The 5,475-nt window shown below is 34.5% G+C and overlaps 1 long non-coding RNA gene across 1 annotated transcript; it reads right to left on the reverse strand.

Annotated features, from left to right (window-relative positions):
- Positions 1-1,441: 1,441 nt before the first annotated feature.
- LOC135151131 (uncharacterized) lies at positions 1,442-5,070 on the reverse strand. The gene is made up of 3 exons (XR_010289668.1): positions 4,593-5,070; positions 2,624-2,818; positions 1,442-1,748 (listed from the first exon to the last, which is right to left on the reverse strand). It is a non-coding gene; the product is annotated as an uncharacterized LOC135151131 (long non-coding RNA).
- Between the last annotated feature and the right edge of the window lie 405 nt (positions 5,071-5,475).

Here is a 5,475-nt window from a genome sequence, read left to right on the forward strand (position 1 = left end):
TACTATTAATTTGTTAATTTGAGGTCAGTAGAGTATAGTTAGGAGGTATTGGTCTTAGACCTTATGTGCTACTTGATTAAATGCTTAAGTGACTTAGGTGTAGTTAGAGATTCCTAAGTAATAATAGTTAAATGATAAAGTGCCATGCTTTACTTGTTATGTGCATTACTTGATGATCATGTTACTTGTTCTGATTAAGTTTAAGTGTATACTTTATATATATGTATATATTTATTTATATATATATATTTATACGCGAAGGGGTAGTTAGTGACGAGGATACTATTAATTATAGGTGCAAGTAGGAGGCCAGGCAAGGAACCTCTAGAAGCATCTATTCAGGAGTCTAGTAAGCTTTATCCAGGCAAGTGAAACTCTTCCTTTATACTTGCTTTACAATTGTATGCCCTGTGAACGTGAATTACTGTTTATTTAGGACTGAATTACCTTATCACCCCTTGTGATCATGACTTTGGATTCCAATAATACCCTTAATACTTGAAGTACCTTTTTCACATGTTATGACCCTACAACCACATGATTATACTCCAATAGTCCTTGATGAATAATGAGAACTTTATACCCCACATTAACCTGAATTATCTCATTTGGAACCCTGATCTTAATAACATCCTTTACTTTTGAAAGATCACTTGTATTTCGAAAACACCCTTGCTTATAACTTGTCTTTGATCAAGACCCCTTTTTTTGAAAATGATTTGATTTGAAATGACCTTAAAAGGAATTGGATAATAATTTTATATTAAGACTGAGGCGCCAGTCTATTATTGCAGCATCAGTAGCGGGGAGCCTGATGTCTGTTTATGGCCAATGTGTGCCGAGGATCCTCCCTGGTTGAATCACTTTATGTGGTTCGGAGCTTGGTGTGGGCTGATCACCCCTCAATGCTCGTAGCGCTGTGTGTTTCCAATTCCAATAAATTTATCCCACATTGCACCTTTACTCGTGTTTATACCTTGTGATATCTATTGTTGCTTTTGCACTTGATTATATTGCATATTGTGAACTGTTTTATTTACTGCTTTCACTTGCTGAGCTTTGTGCTCATATATATTGTTGTTGTTATAACCCTTCAGTGAAACCCGAGAATGGCCCGATTCAAGCAGACCGCTCGTAAGACCACCTCAGGCAACGGGATTGCTTTCCGCCGTATGATGGGACAGGTTGGGAACTCGTAGTTTCCTAGTTAATTTCTTTTAAGTTTTTGGGATTTAAAAACTGTAGTATGACTTAGACTTAATTTGGATTTCTATTTGGGATTGTAATAACTTTAGATGTTGTTCATACTCATTCCTGGTGATCCGGGGATTGTGGATTTAGATTTTAGTTCTAATATTTCATAACTCTATAATTCTAGTTTATTTATCGTTTATGCATGCTTTAGTCGGTTATTAAGTTGGGTCCGTCACATTAAATGAAAGATTTGAAAGAGAACATCTTCACCCCCAAAACAACAGGATCGCTTCCAGGTTACAGTATTGAAATTAGAATCAACCACTATTATTACCCAACATCTCTTACCAAATCAGATCATCTTCGATAAGAAGAATCACTGTCAACTATTCCAGTTATGACTTACATCTGAATCTCAATAGCACAACTCGAGCTAGCATCAACCTTATCAATCTTCCTGGACACTTCTTGACCACTGAATCCTCAACTCTGTCTCCTCGCCTAGCATTAGCCTTATTCACCATCACAGTCTAGCCACTCATCTTTAAGCCTTTCTGGAATGGTTAAAAGAGAATAGCAAGAGTGAGCAACAATGCTCAGCAAGTAATAATAACAATGAAAGTTCTGAAGTGATATAACAGAAATTCTCGAGTTCAAGATATAAAAAGATTCAACCTGAGTTCACAAATTCAGGTATTGTATAAAAGAATCACAATACCTTGCAGCAATAGAAACCTGAGGAATTCAATCCTTCACAAGAGAATTATTGAATTGGACTATCATATTTTAATTAAAAACCAAGGTTAGGATGCTGATCAGTCATACCTAACCCCGAGCAGGCCCCGCCATGCTCTATCACTGGATCCAAGGCACTCATTGGCCTATCATGACCACTCATCTGGTCTGACCACTCATTTGGTCCACATAATTTTATATAAAAACAATAATCCAATTCTATAATTCAGTTCACGAAACCAATGTAAATTAACAGAACATAATCATAATCATCATCAACAACAGAATAATTTCAAATCAACTTTGATAATAAACTTTTCATGAGTCACAGTCCATCCTTTCATAAATCATAGTTCAGGAAATCCCTAACTATTCAGTATCCTCCATTATCGGCTAAGCAACTGAATTTAGCCTGCTAAACCAGCATGACAATGGCGGTTTGAATAATCAAGAAGATCCCAATTCATTCAAAGCTCTAACTATCACTGAGCAACACATGCTTCAATGACAATCTGAACTTCGAATTAATTTGTAAAACGGAAATTCTTTAGAAACTTGAAGATTAGAAAGAATGGGTCAGAATACTCGCACTTTCGAACATTGAAAAGAAAGGTATGAATACTTGAAACATATACCAAAGGAATGGATCAGAATATTTGCAATATATCCAAGAGAAAGGGTTTAGGATACTTGCCTTAAATCTGACTCCCGTCTCACAGCTCATTCTCATCTTTCCACTTTCACAATCTATGCATCTCATAATCTCTAGACCATCTCTAGCTATACTCTATTCGCCACATCGCTTCGCTTACTCGATTCATCCCTTATTCGCTTTGCAATACCATTCCGACTTTCTGACGTCTTCGAACGTACACGTCTCGTACAAATCCTTTACGAGAATAAGATAATACTATAGTCACTAAACAATATATCGCATATACATATCACGTATATCGATACCCACTTATAAACCACTTTAAACTTATCACATACCACGTAACACATAAGCATGCTTTGACTCTAACATATAGTCAATCATATTCCACATAACATATCACCAATCAATTGTCATATAAATCCTATCGATAATTTGACAGCGTATCGTCTATTTGTAGGACTATCCACATGTTATCCTATTTTGTCCAACAACCAATCAACCAATTCCAATTCCTATAATCCATATGTTCTTATCAAATCATGGCACTATGTCATATAAGTCATTTATCACATATGTACTATATTAGGAATAACCACATATATCACGTAATCATCAATTAATAACAATCCAATAACATATAATCACATTTGGCACCTTTAACAACAATTATTCACATTCTCGACTCCATCATATTATTATGTTATATCAAACTAGACTTTATAAGCTTCTGTCTCTCTTTCGTTTCACTTGATTCCGACTTACGGATCAAAAGTTATGATCAAAACTGTTTTCTAACTCCTCTGTCGGCACATAACACATCAAACAGATAGCAGACAACACATTACACATAAGGTTTCCCACCCCAATTGATATCAAATCAACTCTTGGGTTAAAAATGATTTTTCGGGAATTTTCTGGAATTTTTAAACATTTTTCGGAATTAAAATCGATAAAAGAATCACTTTTCGGATAAATAATCAAGTCCCAAATACTTGAAATTGGACTTGAAATCATTCATAACAATTATCGAGCCTTGAAAATAATTTGGAAAAATATTTTAAAGCTCGAAACTATTTTTCGGAATTTTTAAATCAAAAAGGATTAATTAAATCCAAATAATTAATCAATTAAAATCAATTAATAATTAATTAAATTAATTAATCAATTAATATTTAAATTAATTGACCAATTAAAATAATTAATTACTAATTAAAATTAATTAACAAACTAATTTAGATTTATTTTTGAATAAAGAAATAATTAAAAACCATTTTTGGAATTTAAAATAATTAAATAAAACAATTTTAGAAAATTAAATCAAAAGGTTTATTTTGTAAACTTTTGAAAGTTTTTGTCCAGGGTTTAAAGTGTAACCTTTTTAAAGGTTCAGGGTCTGTTTTGCAAAGTTTCAAACCTGGGTGTTAACACTTCACCACCTTTAAAAGTCTGGGGGCTAAACGACACTTTGCCGCCGCCGCCCCCTTGACTCGCCGGAACTACTGTTCCCGGCCTCCCCGAGCTCCCACAACCTCCAGGATTAAAGATTAATACGCCCTAAAGCTACCCATGGCATCATATTGAACAACAACGCAACTAATTGGCCGGAAAATCGATCGAAAGCTTCGCCGGCGGCGAGCTTTCTTCGATTCCCATGGCTTTATATACAGCTTTGGCGTCGATTCTACACCCACACACACATTCCCCATGAACTCCTCTATCTATTCATTCATACCACTACTGCCCAGATTCATCAGATTAAAAATCCGGCCAAAAGCTTCAAAATCCGGCAAGTTCAATCAAGAACACGAAGAACATTTAAACACAAGAATCAAACCCCCTTTTCTATATGTTACGGAAGTCAAAAATCAACATATAATATACCAAAACGACGAGCAAAACATGCTCTACATCATAGAATCATCAAAACAATCAAACAATCACGTTTGCAAAAATTCACTATTTAAATCATAATAATTCGAAATTAAAAACCTTAATTAGCAAAAACCTGTCGATTCTGCACTGAAACCACTGATAGTAATAGATTCTACGCGTCGATAGCTTCGTTTTGACTATTCATACACCTCCATCGGATTCCAATAACACCTCCAAATCCTCGTTTGATTATGAAGAACACGAAGAACACCGCTCGGTTTCTCTCGGTATTCGTGCAGAGAAACTGGTGAAATGATTTTACGGGTGAAAATAAGCTCTAGAAAGGTCTATTTATATTTACAAATAATTGGTACCCCTTTGGATCATATATGACATGAAAATACGTATTTAATAGCTTTATATTAATAAAGCGGGGTCCAATCGGTACTGGTTTTCGAGATAATCATCAAAACGGGGCTTTTTAACTCAATTATTGGTCTGCGGGTCCCATTGCAATTATTACAAGATAAGGATGAATATAATAATCAAAATATCTCGTTTCACGCTTATCGAGACAAACTGGATAATTATCAACAATTAAGATACCCGCAAAACTCCGCCGGACCGATTCCGAGTAAAACCGTACTCCGGATCGAAAAAGTCAAAACACGAAAACTGTCCGGAATATTCAAATTAGGCTAAAGGTGAGTTTTCTCGAAACTTTCGGGAATAAAATCGTTGCTCCGTCACGAGTGGACGGTTTCCAAAAAGATCAAATAATTAATAAATAAATACAAATATACGCAATTAAATCTGTAAATCGATTATAAAATCATCTAACATTCCATAAATCCATATGAAAATATCCAAATAAACTATATTTTCTCCTGAGCATATAGAAATTGAAATCTCTCAAATACGAACACATATGAGTAGTTAACGCAATAAACCAGATAATATAAAATTCACAAAAATTCATATATTAATCATATAATACTCATAATTAACCATAATTA

The sequence above is a fragment of the Daucus carota genome, chromosome 3 (genome assembly GCF_001625215.2).
Source record: "Daucus carota subsp. sativus chromosome 3, DH1 v3.0, whole genome shotgun sequence".
In the NCBI taxonomy this organism is placed as follows: Eukaryota; Viridiplantae; Streptophyta; class Magnoliopsida; order Apiales; family Apiaceae; genus Daucus; species Daucus carota.